We start from the raw sequence: 20992 nt of genomic DNA, 5'->3' as shown, positions 1-20992 counted from the left end.
CGCTGCAAGGATTTAATCAGGTCAGCACGAATGGTGGGGTCGCGCAGGTACCAGGCATTGATTGGAGCTACCCTGCCCTCCCCCCTCGGGAGGACACCAAAGTGCAACAGGAGCGGGGAGTGATCTGAAATACCCCGCGCCAGATGGCGCACCTCTCCCACCCTCCCAGCATAGGCCGCAGGGACAAGGATATGATCAAGCCGCGAGAGGCTACCATGGGCACCCGAATGGAAGGTGTATTGCAGCTGCGTGGGATGTTTTAAGCGCCAGCAGTCCACCAATCCCAATGTATCTAAGAGGCCGGACAGCCACGCCTGCGCCCGGGGGAGGTCCCTAGGGGGGTGACGATCCATAGTCCCAGAAACCACCGCATTGAAATCCCCCCCAACCACCAGAAGCCCCCCTGGAAGGTCAAGGAGGAGGCGCCCCAGGTCCGCAAAAGTGGTAGACTGTAGCCCCGGTGGGACATACACTGAAACAAAGACAACCACTTTGCCCTCCATTCTCCCCACCAAGGCAGTGTAGCGTCCCCTCTCATCATGGCGCACCTCATCTATTTCCAGCGGGAGCGAGTTCTTAACCATGATGCCCACCCCCCGCGAGCCAGACGTGAAGCCCGAGTGGGCCACCAAACGATAGCCACGCCGATTCATGGCACAAAAGGAATTACCAATAAGGTGTGTCTCCTGCAGAAAGACCACATCTGGCGAAATTCGTTTCAGATACTGCAGGACCACACCTCGCTTAATCCTATCCCCCAGTCCATTAACGTTCCAAGACAACAAAGTCAAGTCCCTACCCCCCATCACATACAGAAGCCATCATTCGTCCCCCCGAGAGCACCTCAAAAACACCAATACAGTAAAGGGTTTGCCTTGCGGTAAAAACGAACAACACCCCACCCCAACCCACCCGTCCCAACAGAACTCCCCCCTCCCTGCACCCCTGCATGAGCCCAAACAGCCCCCCCAAAGTGCAGTGTGCCTGTCGCCCCATAGATGAAAACACTAACTAGTCCCCCAGAGGAGGAGGGAAAGCCCCCAAGAGACCCCGTACGACCTCCACGGGAGGGGAACTTACACAATCAGTCAATGATGACAATAATGTTGTCCAGAGCAAGGCCTACTATTAGTCCCTCAGTCCTGATCCGGCAAGCCCTCCCCACCAACCGCGCCCCCCCCACCCCCCCGGCCCCGATCCCCGGGCAAAGTGTCCAACCAGTCCCCGGCCGCCTCGGGACGATCAAAAAAGTGCGTGCGGCCATCCACCTCTACCCTCAACTTCGCTGGAAAAAGCATCGCATACTTGAGGTTCAGGTCCCGTAGGCGACGTTTGACTCCGAGAAAACTCAGTCTCTGCTTCTGGACCGCCGGAGTAAAATCAGGATAGAAGTTTACGTCCATATTGTCGAGTCTGACCGGTCCTTGTTGCCTAGAAGTCTGCAGGATAGCGTCTCTGTCCCGAAAGTTGAAGATCCGGGCAATGAGAGGCCTCGGAGGGGCTCCGATCTTAGGTCTCCCTCCGGGGACCCTGTGGGCACGTTCCACTGCGAAGAGTTTACTCAGCCCCCGGGGCTGGAGACGGGTGAGGATCAGGTCCTCCACAAACAGATCCGCCGCCTCCTCCTCACGTCCCTCCGGCACCCCGACAATGCGAACATTGTTCCTCCGGGCCCGACCCTCGGAATCTTCCAGTCGACGATCCATCAGGGCGCTCGCCTGGCCCAGTCGGCGCACCTCCTTTTGGAGGGCCGCCACGTCCGTTGTAAGGCCCGAGGTGGTGTGGGCCAAAGAGTCGACCCGGTCATTCGTCTTGGACAGATCGGCCCTCACCAGGCCCACATCCACGAGGACCGAGTCAATCTTTTGCGCCAGAGTGTCAAAGCGCTGGTCCACTGAGGCCTTCATCTCGGCGATGGCGCCCATGACGTCCCGGAGGGTCAGATCCGCGGGCAGAGCAGGAGCATCAGTCGGGCCAACAGGGGACCTACGCGGCGCCTCTGGAGATCCCTTCTGGAGGGTGTAGCGGTCCATGCTGTTAGACTGAGGGGCTGCGCCACGGCGGGTCGATTTCACCTTTGCCCGGTCGCCATCTTGTTTCGTGGACATGGCTCCAGTCCCCAAATCGTGCCAATCTCCTTGAAAGGGGCTGACAAACCAGTTCACGGGCTCCGGGGGAGGGCGACCACAGCTCCGAAGGGCGGATCACAGCTGGCGGGCCGGCAGGGCACCCCGATGAAGCCACACCACCGCACGCCGCCTCGCGACCCTACCTCGCTTGGCAGCAAGGAGGGCGCGAAAGCGAAAGTGAAAGTGCGGGGTACGCGGATCGCCCAGCCTCGCCCGCCGCCGTTGTTCACTTTGTCTCCGGATCGCCCCACAACTCCAATCCGGGGGGCCGGCGTGGAGAAGGCCGCAAACCTCAATCGATGCTCCCGCCGGTGTCCGAGGTCCGATTTGGAAACGGAAAACGGGTGGCACCTCAGCTCGGTCTCACGAACACAGTCCCCTCGTCTAGGACAGGATATGGTCAGGATTTATGCAGGAGGTCGCGGAGGTCCTCGGGAGCCTCGCACCTACGCGGCCATCTTGGTTGCGCGCTAGGCTCCTCCTCCTGTAATGTTTTTAATATAATTTTTCAAATCTCTACTTTCGTCAGGAATATAAGTACAACAATGTTGAACTTCCAGCATTCCACAGACTCCACCCTCTTTTGCCAATAAAATATCAAGGGCAAGTCGATTTTGCATTACCATAGCACGCATGGCAACCATTTCAGTATTAACCAATAAGAATCCTCCAGCGGTGCTTGTTGACAAGCGATCCACTACTGTTGAAAGTTTTCTAATTTTGTTTGCATTCAGAGATATTCCCACTGCGGGTATCAGTGCTCCAAAAATGTCACCCACAATTTCAGTCCAAGATTCTCTCTTACTACGTGCTAAATAACTACCTAAACTATGTACACAATCTTCTCCTCTATCCATGTGAAAAATCTTTGGAAAAACCAGGCCAACATAACATGTGCCATACCAATGGTCTGGCAAACGATAATATGCCCTGTTCTCACAAATGAAATACAGTCCTGGAAAGACTGGATCTCTTCCACCTTTAAATCCCCATCCTCCCATGATTCGGTATGTATCATGGCACTCACTATTCCCTAGAAAATAATTGTCATACGCCGTCTGATTCCTTCTTATACACAATTTCCCTTTCTGAGGCCAATCTAAAGCCATAGTTGGACTCGTTTCCCCTCTTAAATGTTTCTCCGTTTCTACATCCCAAACCGTTTTCTCCACTTTCCCTTCTGAAACCTTCCTTTGCATTTTCAATCTCCTTTCTTCAACCATATCTAAAAATGTCTTCTCTTCTTTCTTTAAACTGCAAGTCAGGTTATTTCTAAATATATATTCTAAGGTTAGTTCATTTGTCTCTAAGAAAAATTCACCTAATACCTTTTCAGGTTTTACCTTGTTTAGTTTGTTAATTGCTGGTACTTGTGAAAATATAGTACCTACATCTGAAAAATAATATTCTAATTTACCTGTTTGATAAAATAAACTAGCTATTACACTACATGTTAATCCATATGTTACAGGAAGGTGATAAGTCACTCCTTCAGATACAGATGCAGGTAATTGCATACATACGTAGCAATCCCTTACGTCCATTGTTTTTACATATTCATACAACAACTTTGAAAACACATTGTTAGAAAAATCTGTTATTGACCTATCTTTATGTAAATAGTTTTTATCTATTCTAGTTGGAACTACCTTTTGAACTTTCCCTATATTAGTTATATTATCACTATGTCCTTCTAATGTATTTACAGTAACTTTAAATGAAATTAGTAGAGCGAGAATACTTCAAAGAAGCATTAATAATCCTGTACAACAACACATTTTGCACCATCTTCTAAGAAAGGTACATCTACTTTTGCTACTTTCTATGTTAGCCATCTTTCTAAAATGAGCCGTGTCTTTTGACTTAGCCTCTTCTACTTCACAACTAGTTTCTAACCCAAGGCTTCTAAGCAACTACGTGGTTCTACCAGTTTGTGTCTTTTTCAGTTTTTTATTGTTTTTCCATCAGTAACTTCCTGGTCTCATTCAGTTTGGCATCTCATCATCTTTCACCTTCCCTTCGTTTTCAACATACAGGTTGTCCTGAATATCCGCTTCTTCTCCAATATCAGACAAGATAACTCTCAGGATTTCCGATTCCTATTCTTCCTCAACCACTTCCAGTACAACCGCCTCTGGATTTCCTTGGCTATCCGCCTCTTCCTTCACTTCAGGCAGGGCCACATATGTCCATTCCGGTGATTTATACTTCTGGTTAGGTTTTCTTGTTCTTTTGTTTTCTTTGACTACTGTCTGTTCTTCTTCTTTCGATTTTTCCTGACTCGTTACTTCATTCACCTGTTCAGCTCTTGACGAATTTACACGGGTCAGTTGATACCTCAGTCTCTTTATTTTGTTTGGCCACACCTCGTCTTTGGCTGCTCTTTTCAATTTACTCCCTTTATCATTCTTTTCAGTTCTCCAAGCTCTCTTTCTCAGAACTCGGCCTTCTGGTATTTCATCTTCGCTTTCCTCAAAATCTGTTTCAACTTGCTTTTTACCTTCAAGGAGTTCTTTTTCCACCTCTTTTGTTTTCCCTACTTCTGTCCCTCCTCGAATCTCCGTCACGCAATCTTCCTGCTGACTACTTGTCCCTGCTTCTAACTGGATGTGGGAGTTCCCTACACCTCCTCGGGGGTCTTCTGCAATAATCTTTCCCAATCTCTCTGTATCTGGCACCTGTCCATCTAAAGGTGTTGTTTCAGGTGGAATTTCCCTCAATCTTTCATCTGGCACTTCCTTCTCATGGATTCCTTTTATTGTCTCTCCAATGTCCTTTTCTTTGTTCTTCCCTTGTTCTTTCTTGGAAGAATGTGCTCTTTGTTCTGTCTCTGAGTTTGAACTGGCATCAGAAATCTGTAACCTTCTCCTCAGGGAATTACTTCTGGGGACCAAAGTTAAACTCAGCTCTGTTTCCCCCCTTTCAGGGCTTTCTCTTTCTTTGTCTTTTGGCTCTCCATCATCCGACTCAGTACTGGATTCGGATTCATCAAAATACTCCTTTTCTTTACAGTCAACTGGATTTGGAATTCTCAAAGTATGACTTGCATAGATCCAGTTCTTCAATCCAGCACACTTCACAGCTGTTGTTGTGGTCAAGATGACTTGCCTTGGTTTTCCCCACCTGGGAACCAAACCGTTTCTTCTTCTGTGTACTTTTATCCTTACCCAGTCCCCTGGGCTTAGATCATGAGCTGGCTTCTTTTCAAGAGTGGTGGCATCTGCTCCAACCTGATGAAACACAGAATGAACTGTGTCAGCCAGGCTTTTACAGTATTCCAATACCATGTCATCAGGTATTGTCATCAGCTTGTTGACTGGTATAAATACATGTCTCATTGCGCGTCCCATGAGGAACTCATGAGGACTCAAACCAGTAGTTCTGTCTGGTATTGATCTAATAGTCATGAGTACTAGAGCCAAGACATCGGGCCATTTCATACCTGTGGCTAAACACATTTTCCCTATTCTGTTTTTGATAGTACCATTCATTTGTTCCACTACACCAGAAGCCTCTGGTCGGTAGGCACAATGCAGTTTTTGTCCTACATTCAATGCTTCACAAATCAGTTTTATGATCTCATTATGAAAATGACCTCCTCTGTCTGATTCAATTGTTACTGGGAACCCAAACCTAGGTATAAATTCCCTCAACAATAATTTTGCCACTGTCATTCCATCATTTCTTCTTGTTGGGAATGCTTCCACCCACTTAGAGAATAGGCATACCATTACCAAAACCTACCTCAACCTGTTACAAGGAGGCATCTCAATGAAATCTACTTGCATTCTAGTGAAAGGCCCTCCCTCTCGACCTATTGTTCCTAGACTCACCACTGTCTTTCTTCCGGGATTGTACTGCTGACAAATTAGACATCTTTGACAAATACTTTCTGCCACATGCCTAAACTTGGCATTATACCAAGTTTGTTTAAAAGACCTAATCATGGCGTCTCTCTCTTTATGTCCCTGTCCATGATACATCCGTGCCATGGCAGACATCATGCTATCAGGCATAACTGGTCTTCCATCTCGATAGACCCACACATGATCTTTTTCTCTTTTTTACTTCTTCCTCTCCTGCTTCTTCCTGCAATTGTCTTACCTCATCCCATGTTCCCACAGTGTTAGTAAACATTGGGAAACAAGAAACCAATTCTCTTTCCTTTGCCCGATTGATTGAATTCTGATTTCGTGCACAATACTGTGCCATGTCATTGGCGAATTTATTTCCAGTGGCAATGTAATCACCACTGCGACTATGAGCAGCACATTTTACCACAGCCAATTGCCTAGGCAGCTGTATTGCCTCAAGCAACTTTCCAATCACTTCAGCATTCTTAATGGGAGTTCCACTTGAGGTCAGGAAACCTCTTTGCAGCCAAATTTGGCGAAAATCATGGACCACCCCGTAGCCATACTGGCTATCAGTTATTACAGTCACTCTCACACTTTTCCCAATCTTACAGGTTCTGGTCAGGGCAATAAGTTCAGCTACTTGGGCCGACCTTACTCCTTTCAAACATGATGATTCCATCACTGCTGCAACTGTACATACTGCATATGCTGCACTCAGCACTCCATCATCTGTTCTCAAACAAGATCCATCAACAAACATGACATAATCACTTTCTGGTAAAGGGTCATCTTTTATGTCAGGTCTTGGTTTTGTAGAGAAATCAAGTACATCCAAACAATCATGATCTGCTTCATCTCTTACCTCCACATGCTCTACATCAGGCAACAATGTTGAAGGATTCACATTCACACATCTCACAAGACTCACATTTGTTGCGCCCAAAAAGACCTTTTCATACTTAGTCAGTCGGCTGTGCGTCATATACTGAGTACGACTCCTTGTTAAAAGAATCGCCACACCATGAGGCACAAACACTTTCACAGGGTATCCCATCACAATTCCTTCACTCTGTTCCAAACTTCGACATGTAGCAGCTACTGCTTTCAGACACCCAGGAAGGGCTACAGCTACTGGGTCCAACATGGATGAAAAATATGCAATTGGTTTCTTCAGTTTTCCATGCTTCTGTACTAGAACAGAGAGTGCACATCCATTTCTCTCACTACAATACAATTCGAACTCCTTATCGTAGTCAGGCATACCTAATGCTGGCGCTTCACACAATCCTTCTTTTAACTTCTTGAATGCTGCCAACTCCTCTTTGTTCAAATCAATAGGATCTCTCACATCACTTCTTGTCAGACGTACCAAAGGTTTTGCAATCAATGAAAAATTGCCTATCCATTGACGACAATATCCAACCATTCCCAGAAACATTCTCACTTCTCTTTGGGTCATTGGTGGGCTCATTCTTTTTATGATCCTGATTCTATCTATGGTTATTTTCCTGTGTCCTTTCTCAATGCTATGTCCCAAATATTGGACTTCTTTCTTACAGAATTGTAATTTCGATGGTGACACTTTTAGTCCTCCATCTGCCAAGTGATACAGCAAGGCTACCGTGTCTACCACACAAGCTTCACGAGTTTTCGATGCCACAAGTAGGTCATCGATATACTGGACTAGTACTGAATTTTCAGGCATTTCTAGACTCTCCAAAGACTTTTTCAATAGCTGATTAAATATTGAGGGGCTTTCTGTATACCCCTGTGGAATTCGGCACCACGCCAAAATACGCTTGCCGAAACGAAATGCAAACATTTGCTGGCTGTCATGGTGTAATGGGATGGAAAAGAAAGCATGGCACAGATCAATCACTGTGTACCATTCTGCGTCATGAGGGATCTGATATAAAATCACAGATGGATTCGGTACAATGGGACAGTGGCGGCTCCCCCATTAGGGCGTTGGGGCGTTGCCCCACTGCTTTCTCGCGGTGCGAGAAGGCAGAAACATAAATGGTAAAAATTACCATTTATGTTTCTGCCTTCTCGCATTGCGAGAAAGCAGAAGTGCATCTGTGCTTGGTTGGGGGCGGGAGGGTGGGTGGTCCTGCTCGAGGGCAGGGGGGGAGTGGCTTGCCCACTGTTGTGGGTACTGACTGTCTGGTCCGCCCTGGAGCCGACCAAACAGTCAGTACCCACAACAGTGGGTAAGCCACTCCCCCCCTGCCCTTGAGCGGGACCGCCCATTCTCCCTTGTTCTCTACCCAGAGAAAATGTCCCGGCTGGGGCGCTCGCCTGCTGCGCCTACCAGCGTTTTGATTGGTGTGCATAGTGCGTTGCGTAGGACAGGGAAGCAGGAAGCTGCCTGCTTCCTGCAGCACGAACACGAGGACTCACCAGTGACCGGCCTGGAGCGGAGGCGGTGCGGTACCCCTGCACTCACTCAGGTAGGTTTAATGTTTTATTTTAATTGTTTGTTTGTTCCCCCCCCCCGCCACCCCTCCCCACCCCCAGCATGTCGGCCGCCGCTGCTGACAGGGTGCAATACCATGTATAAATATTGTAAAATTTAAAAGATTTCAGAACGTCGTGGGTCATACCAGCTCTTTTTCCAGTAAAATATATTTGTATTGATGTTTAAAAGGCCAAAATAAATGGATCGTATACTATTTAGAAAATGTCCAATCCACTGGAATGAATTCAGGGCACGCTGTGCCAACTGTGATTCTGTGACATGTCTTTCAGATTCATCACACTGTTATTTATTTCATTTAGTCGGGGTTTTTACAGAGTTCAAACCTACATGCCAGGGCACCAGTGTGCGGAATAATCAGTACAGTCACAAAGGCACACTTCACGATTTGTTCCATCTTTAGGCACTAACAGTATTATTATTGTTAACTAACTCTGCATCGACCTCGCAAGGATGCAACGTTTAGTAGGCACTGCGAGATGTGAAGCTGTAGTCTTCAGTTTTCACACAGATCTCTACAGTGGGTGCCATTAGTCCATTGAAGCATTTTACAGACAAGAGGCAAAGACATAGGCTAAAACTAATGGTCAGCCGGCCTAAGAACGATGCTGAATTTAAATAGATGCAGGACTTAGATTGATGGTGAAAGTTACTCATGGGTGAAATAGTTGCCAAATTGAAACTGTCGAGAAATTATTCTTCATGCGATCTTTATTAAAAGCTGATAGCTTTGTTGTCGACCACACCTAGCCTTCGTGGATGTGAGTCTGCTGTTAGGGTCGTTTATCCAAGCACAGCGCCTCCTTTATCCGCCCCCCCCCCCCCATCACTTCAAACAGTTACTCTCTGCTCTTCCCGGTAGTGAAGTGTCCAATTATGAAAATGTGCCCGTTACATACAGTACGTCACTGCCCGAAGCATACCGAAGGCCAATCACTTTTTTGATGTGTGATCCTAAGAATGCTGAAAATAAAAGGGGTTTGGTGATCGAAATGCAATATATGGTTATCATCTATGTTTAATGCAAAACCTAGACTTTATTCCCCACCATGATGAAGAAGACACAGTTTTTTGCTGCACCCTTTCAACCTCAGCACATGCATGGATTCACACACACACATACACTTATGAGCTTTATAACTTGGTACAGATATTAACTAACCAAGAGGCACTATTTTTTACAACCTTAGAAAGATGAACAGTACTGTGCAGAGTGACCGTCTGCTCTAAAAGACTCTACACCAGCGTTTTAAGACGTCCTGGAGTGTCTATAATACTGTATCAAGGTTGACTGTGTGCACAAAGCTGTATAGAGGCTGATCCTGTGCGCAGTGCTGTACCAGAGTTGGCAGGGTGCATAGTGCTGGACAAGGGCAGTTAATATTTAGTAATGCACAGAGGTTCAGTAAGGGGCCGCTCACCTGCTTCTCGCTTCTTGACTAACCGCCAATTGCACTGTACCAGGAACTGCTGAATCCAATCCCCCTATGCCTCCACTCTCTCCACGCTTGTACTCCCACTCTTTCCTATTCTCTACCGATACACCCTAACTCATGCTCTCCAAGCTTTCACTCACTCTCCACTGCTCCTTCAGTTGCCTATAAAACGCCTCTTCTTTCTGTTACATTTTTCCCTATCTTCTCTCCATCTCTCTGCTTCTTCTTGGCTGTCCATTCCCATATCTCTCTCCTTCATCTCTCTGACTTATCATTAGACCCGCCTGTCTCTCTCTCCACCAAGTCTTCCATACATCTTACTCACTTGCTTTCTCCCTCCTTCATCACCCTTTTACAATGTCCCACTCTCCCAGATCTCTGTCTATTACATACTTCACCCTTTTTACACTACTCCCTCCTTCTTGCTCACCCCTCTCCTAATTACACTTGTGTTTTATCCCATCTTCATCTCCCCTTTATATTCCCCTCCTTCTAACGTCTGCTCCTCCCTCTGCCTGCACCTTCCTCTTGGCAGAATGCCCCCTTCACACACTATCCTTTCCTCCCATCTCTCTATTACCACTCATGATCTCAAATGTTCTCAGTTGGGCTTGTTTGTTTCCTCACCCGCGATATAACACTCATCCCCCAACTTTCACGCCCTCCCACTTTCAAAACTCACCAGCCGCCACTGCAATGGGACAACATGGTACAACAATTTTGTTTATCTTTCTCAGATCTTGCACTATTCTGAACTTCCTACTAGGCTTTTTCAGTCCCATTATTGGTGAATTACATGGGCTACTCATTATTTCTCTAAAAATTCCTTGTTTTATCATTTTCTCAATCACAGGAGTAACTCCTTCGATTATTTCAGGGGTCAATTTATATTGTGGGACATTTGGATAACATACTCCTTCCTTTACAGTTATCTTTACTGGATCTACATTCCTGTACTGCTCGATTTTCCCGGCCCTATTGTGTTGATGGGTGATTAGGGTGACTTCAGTCTCTTACCATTCAAGCCTAAGGGTTAGAGTAGTGAATGAAGTCTATTTACTAGGCACTTCGACATGATCCTGTGTTCTTCCCCATAGATTAGGGCTTGCACACATATCCTAGGGGATAGATTCGTTAGTATTAGGGATAACCTGCCCTGTAGTGAGGGTATTTCATGGAGCCGTGCTGAATTCAGGCCTGGTAGGCCTCAAACGGGAGAGACTCCATCTTTCTTTCTGCTCCGGCAGCTTGAGATGCTTCTAGGTTAAAGGGGATGTTTTAGTTATGAGGTGTTATTCGCTTGGAGAGAACCGGTTCAGACCGGCCCTTATCGAAGGATTGTATTTTTCTTCATGCCGAAGACACTACATCAGGCCGGCCGGCTGGGAAAGTGTCCTTGGTAAGGGGAGGTACAAGAATTTGGTGGGCGGCAGGTTACGGGCCGGAATTTTCCATGAGGAAATGCACCTCTATATTAGTGAAAGTCTGAGGCAGTTACGGGGCACTTACTTCAGTCCGTAGTCGGCATCTAGCCGTTAGCAGTAAAGCTACTACTTATTCCAGGGAAGACAGATGACAAACTTGAAGGCGGAGAAAAATCGAGAGACAGATACTCGTCTAGCAGAATTGCCAGAGAGGAGAGAGTAGCCGATGAGGAAGAGGTCCCAGTGACTCGGAGAAGGGAGACTACGGAGGTGTGACCTCCAGGCGAGCCGAGGCACAGACGAGAAGGGAACCTAGATGACCATTGAGTGCAGGCTACACACGACTAAGGTGATGTCGACCCCTTTCTTATTAGAGTGTACAACCTAATCTTTCACTTTTCTTTGCAGGTTATGTGTTACACAGTAATGTTATGTGATTGCGTATATAATAAATAATAAAGTATCCGGTTTGTAGTGAATCAACATGTGCTGCGTGTTCTTGTATAAGAGGGTAGCCTATTCTTCTAGTCAGCTGTGACTTGACATGAACAGATGTTAACCCTGATCAGGTAAGTGGTAGCTGAATAAGGGAGAGAGGAGCCCCTCGAACCAGAGAACAGGTTGTGCTCAAGCTGGCAGTTCTTGTGTGATCTGATAAATAGTAAAACTGATTCCCCTGTTGTATGTTATGGTAATCATAGGATGAACTTGTACTGAGGCTGCCGTCTGGGTAGGAAGTCCTGGGTCCGTCTGGGACCGCGAGGCTAAGGCTGCCGTCTGGGTAGGAAGTCCTGGGTCCGTCTGGGACCGCGAGGCTGAGGCTGCCGTCTGGGTAGGAAGTCCTGGGTCCGTCTGGGACCGCGAGGTTAAGGCTGCCGTCTGGGTAGGAAGTCCTGGGTCCATCTGGGACCGCGAGGCTAAGGCTGCCGTCTGGGTAGGAAGTCCTGGGTCCGTCTGGGATCGCGAGGCCGCCACTTGTATTATAAGAGGTCTAGATATATGTGTATGTATATATATATATATATATGTGCATGTATGTATATATATGTATATATATATATATATATAGTAGGAATTCCCTGTCCTTAGGTGGTATATATATATACTTGTTGTGAATAGGCCCTAGGGAGAGGGTAACGTTCTGGCTGGGTTAGAGAGGCTCTGATGAGCGGGTTCTATCTGATCCGAAAACCCAAGCAGAACAATTCCTCATCAATCCTACATCTTCTCCTATGAAGTCCCAAACTTCTGCTTTTACTGATTGTTTCAATTCTTTTGGTAGTTCGTCAGGGTTGAATACAGCATAGGTTCCTGTAACTTCTTTCTCTCTATTTTCCAATGTCATTTTATACAACACATCATCATCTGGTGTTTCAAAGGCTATTCCATCCGGAGTACAAAATATAGTGCAATTCATCTTGCACAATAAATCTCTACCTAACAAGTTCACGGGACTAGTGTCGCATACTACAAATCTGTGCATTTCCGAATACTAAATTTCACTGGTTCTGTAAGGTAAGTTTCAATCTGTCTGTTGGACACACCAACCACTTGGATCGTTTCATCCGAGAGAGGAAGATTCTTAACATCCGCTGATCTAACAGTTGATCGTGTAGCACCAGTATCAACTAGGAAAGTAATATTTTCATTATTAACCTTTCCATCTACAAATGGGCCTGTCTGGTCTACTTCTAGAGTTGCGGCAAGTACGCACTCTTCTTCCTCCCTTCGGCACCGTCGATAACCCTCTTCTGAATCGCTTTCATCGCGTTGCAGCCAATACTGCGAAGCAGCGCTAGCTCGTTGCGGCTTATTTACCTGTTCTTCGTTGTTGAATCCATTCTCCTTACTATACTTCTGGCAATTTTTGTTCTGTAGAAAAGGTGGTTTTGGCACCCGATTCTGTTGTGTTACACCCTGCTGTTGTCGTTGCTGTTGACCTCTCACCTCATTCTGCACCTGTGGATTCAAGGATGAATTTTCATAATTAGTACTTGGTGGATTCTTACACTCGGATTTCCAATGCCCTATCCTACCGCAATTATGACACGGAAATTTCTTATTAGCTTCCTCAATATTCCCTTTATTTTCCCCAGGATTAAATCTTTGTTTTGACCCAGCTTGTTTCACCAATTGTGCTTCCTGTCTCTCTGCTACTTTTACCTGTGCCCACATTGCCTTCTCTTTTAGTTTTCGCTGTTTTGCTTCAATTTCATCACTGAAATATTTAGCATGTCTCAATACTTCGTCTATTTTATTGTTTTGCCCATCTACCGTATGCTGTTTTATCATTTCACTAATTTCTGGACGAAGACCATATACAAACCTGTATACGAAATGACTCAAATCCTTGTCACTCAAATTTTCATCTCCACTGAATTGTTTAAAGGCTAAAATTAACCTCTCATAATAGGCATGTACTGATTCTTTGCTTTCCTTTCTTGATGTGTTCTGTCAATTTTCACCCAATCTGTCTCCTTAGGGGGTACCTTGTTCTTCAAGAATGCCAAACCTGTTCGTATTTCTTTATTACCTCGGGGTCTGGAGCTCCTGTCTTAGCATCCCTTGGGTATTCCTTTGTCGGCCAATCTATTACTATTTTACATTCTGTCCATAGGTCTGCTGGTACTATTATATCAAACGAGCTATTCAGGTCAATCCACAACACTTTGGTTAGCTTCACAAATCTGTCCACCTGTCTATACCACTCGACGGGATTTTCACGCAGTCGAGGGAAGTCATTCATAAATGACAAAATATCCTGTCTAGTCCATGGGACATGCACATATCCTCCTCCCGGAATCTCTCTCATAGGACATTCTGTCACAACCTTCTCTTTCTCTCTCACAGGATAAGCTGAAAACGTTTTGTCTGAAACTTCGTCGCGCTTACGATACCATCTGCTTTTCCATTTGTCCACATCTCCCCATTTTCTCAATAAAATAATTATATCCTTAATCTGATCTATTCGTCCTGTGGTATTCATGTTTTCAATGTCTTTTTCGGTGAAATCTACTCGATAGGGTTTCTGTAAGGCTTTTACCTTTTCAATATCAATACCCATCTCATTTGCCACTTCTTCTAATCTTTCATGAAGACTTTTTGCTCTCCATGTTACGCTTTTGCACAGAAATAACAATTCCTCATCTTGGTACGTCTTTAATTTCTCTGTCGGAATAGTTCCTACTATTAATTCTTCCAGTACCATTCGTAATTTAGCTACATCTATTGACTGGGATTCCTTGTCTTTCTTTTGCAAACTTCTCAACCATTCACTCAACTCCTCTGTAGATGGTCCTACTGGCTTCTCTACATTACCTTGTCCAAAATCTTTTTGAGTTTCTGACATTGTCTCTATCATCGTCATACGTTTCTCTGCACAGTTTTGACCTACAAATGGATTATTTGAAAAACTTGGTTCAATAATACTCATAGTCTGTCTCCATGGATTCTTACTCTGACTCATTCTTGGTTGTTCAACCGGTTTATTACTTTTATAAGGGACTGTCAAACAATGTTCGCTGTCTTTCTGCTTGTCAAAAATAGGCATTACTGGACCTATCGTTATTGGTACAGTTACCGCTTCCAGATTCCTAGTCAATTCTCTTATTTTCTCCGTTAATTCTAGGGTTGTTTTTGCCAATTCTGCTGAATTTTCTCCATCCAATTTTCCTCCAGACTTCCTTTCTACCTCTCTAATAGGATTGTTCCTTCCCAAATCTTGGAACTCTGGTTCCGATTTTATGATTCGTACTGTTTCTTTCATTGGGGCACTTGGAGTTAATATTTCTGGTTCGGGTCGGTATGGTGGTGGATTCTTATAGAACATATCATCAAGAACATCATCTTCTGTTTCAATCACTCCGTACCCTCTCGACTCCACATTATGCCTCTTTTCTACACACTTTCGTCCTTCATTCTCTCCGGCAGTTCTTACGGGAAACAAACCCTTAGTCATACTCGCATTTCGCCACCTTCTCATTCGATCATCATGCGTCTCATGTCCGTATGATCTACCAAACAGGTACCTATATCCTCTACCATTTCTCTGTCTTTCTCGGTCATGCATTTCGTCTTCCCACTCCGTCAAAGCCTCGAATTGAGTCGGTCTAGGTCTCGGTTCTAAATTCATCATTCTCTCTCTCAAATTTCTAAAAACTGCCAAATTAAATGAACCATGCTCTGGAAAAGCCAACACTCCATCCTTCTCAGTGTATTTAACCAAGTTGTCTACCCAAATACAGGTATGATATCCATATTTCGCAATCATTAAGGATGCAGGGGTTTCGGTGGAGGAAGTAACTGTCCTTCCCTAGTTATGATCGGTTTGTCCTTCTTAAACCCCTTCTTAATTTTACTAAACCATGACTTTTTCTATTTTTCTGGTGGATCGTAATACATTTTCCTTTCTTTCGTGTCTCACTAGTTTCTCCTTACGACTGTACCGCTTTTCTATCCAATCGCAGCGCGACTCACACTAACGCACCAATCCGGAGCGTCTACGTCACTGTCACAATTCTCAAATCCTAGCGCGACTCACACTAACGCACCAATAGGGAGCGTTAACGTCACCCTGTATTTCCCCACTCCTAGCGCGGCGTACACTAATGCACCAATCCGGAGCGTTTTACGTTTCTGAACGACTGTCCAATCCCAGCGCGGTCGTTCTGACGTCAGCAGCCGCCTCGGCAGCTCCTGCTCCTGTCTACCCTTCCTTTACAAATCTGCTCAGTAAATTTTTGTTTCAATTTCTACAATTCTGTTAGTAACAACATAAAACGTCTCCATTGTCCGCTTCGCTATCCAAAGAATAGCAATAGACCTTTCTCACGAGAATTCCGTCTTTCCCGAGAGCAGCGCTTACCTCTCCCCTACTACGTAATCGTTACTTCCGTTGATAAAGTAGCACATCCCTTCACTTCACCCTGCTAACAAGCATTAGCTAACCGTTTCTCCAGTATTTAAGACACATAGTTGGAGACCCAATGCTCCTGAGAAATAAAACTAGAGTTTCACAATTAACCCAAATGCCTTTTCATTCACGCACATTCACACAAGAAAAATGTAGTACATTCACACAGAATCCTGTCTTTCCCGAGAACAGCGAACAGTCTGTCCTGCTACAGAATTATGACATACATTAACAAAGCAGCGCTTACCTCTCCTTTGTCCTTCTATCGAGCTCAGAGAGTACCTATTACCTTTCCAGTGATCAGCGTTATCGGAATGCCAGTTGGATCCCTGGTACCTAAGACCAGAATTTCACAGGTAACCTTTGCTATCATACACACTTCTCTCACACAGAAATGTCTCTAATGGCAACACATGACACAATCGAACCCAGACAATGCGTCGTGCAACTTCAATCGTCACACGTTTTCTCCTGTGTACCTACAGGATAACAACAATTCCATCTTTCCCGAGAATAGCGCTTACCTCTGCTCTACTACGGAACCGTTACAAACTTCCGACTTCCTACATCCCAGAAGCCGTGCAAACAACATAAAACTCAAGACGACTCAACATAGAGTGTTAGTACATAAACCAATATCAATAACCAATAATCAATAAGCAGTTTACAAGCAATATTCACCAAACCAAAACAATAAAAACCATCGTCTTGCTACCAGAAAATTGTTGCAGCACTGAACGTCAAATTCCCCCTTCGGCACAGACCAACTACCTTGGCATCCAATTCACTCAAATACATTCATTGGTGGGGCCCATAACACCAATATACTTACATTCCGTTGATCTGTTTTCTGAGGTAAAATACGCTTCCAAACGCTGACATGAGAGTAATACCTTTACCTTAAACACATTGACCTAGGATATCCCTCTCATAAGGAGATTGATCAGTTAGTTGTTATTTATTTATTTTTAATGAATAATGCTCGTCTATCTACACATTACTTCTTTACCACATATCTCTTATTCAAATAATCGACACAACACATTTGTCAATTAATCAAATATTCTTTATCTAAATTATATCACAAGAAAATTAGAAATCATCATCAACATTTCAGAGCATCATATTTACCTATTCTGGCTAAAGTCGTCCTCTAAGTCAATCAGTCAAAGAAGAATTTATTCAGCAAAGTTAGGCCGCAATTCAGTCTCTCAAAGATTCAGGATAACAGTTGTCCAGCAGTGTCACCGTCCTCTCAGTCAGCATAACGTCAGGAAATCGGGTTCGGCGTAGCTAACTATCCTAATTTCCTACCTACGTTTATAATGAAAATAATATAAAAAAGTATCAAGATCGGGGTTTAGAGAGTCCGGATTGGTCAACTTGGGGTTGTGAGGTGAAGTTCTCACATAGTCCGCAAAATGAAGTCATCGCACTTGCTGGTTCCGGTTTTTAAATCAAGCATTGTCCTTTGTCTTGGATGAGTTACCGGAGCGTCCTTGAAGGGTACATGTTCTCCCGGGGTCAGGTCCAGGCCACTGCTGCTGGCGGTGACGCCTGCGCACTTCACCCTGAACCTTGTGTTGTCAGGGCAGTCACGTTTAACGTCTCGTTCAGCCATCTTATTTAGGCCAAAATGGTCAACTTAAGCAAATGAAACACAAAAACGTAATTAAAACATAGAAATGGCTAATAAAATGTTATCCCCTTGCTAATACCCATATGTGTGTGTATTTATCTAGCAGAAGCAACACTCAGAGCGGTTTATACTCACTGAATAAAGCACAAATACATCACCAAAGCAACATATAATATGCAATATTCTAGTTTTCTACTATTAATATGCGTACTCAAGTTAGTTTACAATTAATATAGCCATGCAAAGTGCAATTCCCACGTGTAATTCCTTTGTAAATATAGTTGGTGAGTTATCACTTCAAACAAATTAATAATATTACAATGAATTGATTATTCAGATTAATATAAACATGCAGAATGGGGGGGTATACAACATTTTGTACTACCCGCTCCAGCATTAGCACCAACACCTAGGTTCCAGTCTACCATAACTAGTGACTATCATTGTCACTTGGTACTTTTTGTGGTGCTCTCTCTACTTAAAACTTTGAAAAATCATAACTTTGGTTCCCCTTATTTGATTTTTGTTGTTTTTGTGTCACTTTGTTAAATGTTACTCTATTTTTCTTATTTAGTTTGGGATTTTTATTGCTTGGTGTTTTGACTTAATTACTGCTTTGGTACTGCATAAAGACTTTACACATTGCCCCTAGTTAAGCCTGTCTGCTTTGTGCCATAGCTACCGGGGGTTGAGCTCAGATTAATTTAGTGATTTTGAGGATTCTTCCTGAGAAAGGTTGTGATTGTTCATTGAAGTGGGTAGTCACCTGGCCCAAATAATAATCCAATTTGTTACATGTAGCATTATTTATTAGATATCTAGAAAGACACCTAAAATCTCATGCAACTTAGTCCATTCATGACGCTGACAGTGACTGATACGGCATACTTGGCTAGGTATTTGTCTGATCATTCACCCCTGCTGCTGACCTATTCTTTGACCAGGCCCCTATCCTGTGATGGATGAAAGCAGAGGCACTAACGGACCCGGTTTATAAGCAGGTGATTGCTGACGCCCTGATGGACTACTTTGCCCATAACTGGGAGAGTACCCAGAGTAGGGCAATAGAATGGGTTGCGATGAAGGTGGTGCTCAGAGGGTTGGATATGGCTTCTACCACAGCTATCCAGCAAACGTTAGAGAGGGACCTGACAACACAAGAAGGCACATTGAGAGCCTTGGAATTAGCCCTCCCACATGATCAGAAGGAGCACTGGGAATGTGGGAGAGACCTGAAAAGCATGTGCAACTTACCTACAGGCGCAGCTTACATATGGAGGGAGACAGGGCAGGATGTATGAATGATTACACATGAGAGGTACACACAACCCATACTAGCTATTAGGGACCAGTCAGGCCGAGAGGTATACACACATAGCAGACCATAAACGAGTCATTCACGGAGTATCTATAGGGAGTGTATACTTCTTGCGGTGCAACAGGACCGTTGGTCAAGGCCTACCTAGATTTGCTGCCATGCTTGGAGGTGGAGGAACGGTTGGATCTGGAGAGCCCACTGATGAAACAGGACACACTCCTGGAAAAGACTTCCTTAAGACAGCTAGGGCCCGGGGGGGGGGGGACGGTCTACCTGCTGAACTATATTACGCATTTCCCGAGACTCTGGTTAATAGTCTACTACCTGTCTATCTGGAGGCCTTCGATCAGGGGTGCTTCCGGACTCCATGCAGAAGGCCCTTGTCGTACTGGTACCAAAAGGAGGGAAGGACCCGCTGGATGCAGTGTCTTATAACCCCCTATCAATGTTAAATGTGGATCAAAAAATACTCAGCCATGTACTGGTAGCATGCCAGCTTCGATATGTCCTGAAACTGTTCTACCCGGACCAGTTGGGGTTAATTCCACTCAGGAACACACTCTGAAATTTGCAGCAATTGACGCACGTTCTTCATGGTCCCTGCTTGGAACAAGATCAATACGCCTTAGCCTTTCTGGACATAGAGAAGGCATTTGATTTGGTGTGCTGGGACAAATATATAGCAAGTATTAGTGAGAGTTGGGCTGAGACCTAAGTTCTTTGGCTGGATAAAGCTGCTGTACATACAACCAGCAGCACGAGTGGGGACTGGGAATTGTGTGTCTGGTGAGTTCCATTGTGGAGGAGTATGCGGCAAGGATGCCCACTGTCTTCCCTGTTGTTTGCCCTGGCAATGGAGCCTGTGCCCTGTAGACTCCGCCAGGTACTGAATGGTTGGGGGATTTACTTAGGCAGTACAGTCCATGTTGTGTAATGTTGTGTCATTATATGCTGATGATGCTATGATCGGTTGGCGGCAGTCGGTCACTTCGGTTCAGATCCTTCTGAATGTCATGAGGGATTTCGGGGAGCACTCGGGGCTACACGTAAACCAGTCAAAGTCTGCGATTTTCCCGATCTGTCAGTTGAAAGGAGTGGCCACAGAATTTCTCTCGGAGGTGCGACTACAGTGGAAAACAGACAGCATCCGGTCTCTTGGGATACATATCACACATGGGGTGCTTAACTTGGGAAGGGGAATTAACAACCTCCACCCCTATATCAAGTTCTGGAACACATCAAAGCTTTCGCTGATGGGGAAAATTGCACTGAATAAAATGGTAATGCTGCCCCACTACATCTATGTGCTACAAATCACCATGTATTAAATCCCTCGAGGAATCTTTCAAGAACTAGATCAGCTCCTGGTAGAGCTACCGAGGGCTGGGAAAAGATGCAGGATGGGGCTCTCCACACTCAAATTAGAATGGGGCAAATGAGGAATGCAGGTCCTCGATCTTGAATTGTATTGCTTTGCAGCTCAGCTGCAACAAGCAGTACATTGGTATGATGAGGGAAGCAACAGGGAAAAGTCCTTACTGGCAGGTACATGTGGAGAAGCTGAAAACTTGTGATCCGACTGTTATGTGGCCTTTGGGAGAGAGCAGTAAGTGGCGTGATCCGTGGGGCAACCTATGCGTCAGAGCTAGAAGTTTGGATGTAAAGACTGTTTGCGCAAATTGCTTAGACTATGACCATAGACCGATGGCGTGAAGGGGTGCACTATGATGAATGATTTAGATCCAGACGGCTGCTTTATCATATGCAGGACACCTTCGAGACCTTTGGCCTGGGGCGG

Source organism: Triturus cristatus, chromosome 11, assembly GCF_964204655.1.
Source record: "Triturus cristatus chromosome 11, aTriCri1.1, whole genome shotgun sequence".
Taxonomy (NCBI): domain Eukaryota; kingdom Metazoa; phylum Chordata; class Amphibia; order Caudata; family Salamandridae; genus Triturus; species Triturus cristatus.
This window is presented reverse-complemented; position numbering follows the sequence as displayed.